Consider the following 1,386-nt stretch of genomic DNA (forward strand, 5'->3'; position numbering starts at 1 on the left):
ATAAATGTCTGTTTTTATAATGCTGTTGGTTTTAAGACATCCTATATAATAAAAGCCTAATATGCAAATTGTCCCCTTGACCGTGAGTTTGACTGGGAATTTGACTGCTCGCTATGATGTGCGCTGACCACCAGGGGGTGGCGCAGGATATGGTGGGTGTTGGTGAAGCGGTGCTGGCAGCGGGTGGCAATGGAAGCACTGCTGGCCCTGATGGGCCCAATGAGAGCAAGACCCTGGTGGGATGGTGGAGCAGGTGAGCAGGCGGCACCAGACCAAGGCAGATGGGAGCGGGGCTGCTGCCTGGCTCCCAGCTGCTGAGGGAGCCAGGCGGGGGCCCGATGATTCAGGAAGACAGGGGAGTGCAGGGGCCCAGGGCCCCAGGTACTGCCCAGGGCCCAGATGTCAGCTGAGACCTGCCCTTCCACACCAGACACTTGCTCTTTGATCACCAGCCAGGCTTAAGGACTGCACCCATGCATGAATTTTGTGCACTGGGCCTCTAGTATACCTTAGAAAGGAAATGCAAGGAGGAAATATGGCATTCTATCTAATAAAAGAGTAATATGCAAATTGACCATCACTCCAATATACAAGATGGCTGCCCCATGTGGTCAAAATGCACCCATGTGGACACAAGATGGCCACCACAAGATGGCCAGCAAGGGAGGACAGTTGGGGGGGACCCAGGCCTGCAGGGGAGGACAGTTGGGGGGATCAGGCCAGCAGGGGAGAAATATGGCATTCTATCTAATAGAAGAGTAATATGCAAATTGACCATCACTCCAATATACAAGATGGCTGCCCCATGTGGTCAAAATGCACCCATGTGGACACAAGATGGCCACCACAAGATGGCCAGCAAGGGAGGACAGTTGGGGGGGACCCAGGCCTGCAGGGGAGGACAGTTGGGGGGATCAGGCCAGCAGGGGAGAGCAGTTAGGGGCAACCAGGCTGGCAGGGGAGGGCAGTTAGGGGTGACTAGGCTGGCAGGGGAGGGCAGTTATGGGTGACCAGGCCTGAAGGGGAGGGCTTTTAGGGGTGACCAGGCTGGAAGGGGAGGGCAGTTAGGGGCAATTGGGCCAGCAGGGGAGCAGTTAGGTGTTGATCAGCAGGGCAGGGAGTGGTTAGGGGCAATCAGGCAGGCGAGTGGTTGGGAGCCAGCAGTCCTGGATTGTGAGAGGGTTGTCTGACTGCCCATTTAGGCTGGTTCCCACCGAAGGGATCCCACTCTAGGGGTCCTAGATTGGAGAGGGTGAAGGTTAGGCTGAGGGACACCCCCTACCCCCATGCATGAATTTCGTGCACTGGGCTTCTAGTATATCATAATTGATTAAAATATACATATCAAAAAACTGAAGTGCACAGAAATTATATTTCTTTTTTAAA

This window comes from Myotis davidii, unplaced genomic scaffold (genome assembly GCF_000327345.1).
Source record: "Myotis davidii unplaced genomic scaffold, ASM32734v1 scaffold225, whole genome shotgun sequence".
Classification (NCBI taxonomy): Eukaryota; Metazoa; Chordata; class Mammalia; order Chiroptera; family Vespertilionidae; genus Myotis; species Myotis davidii.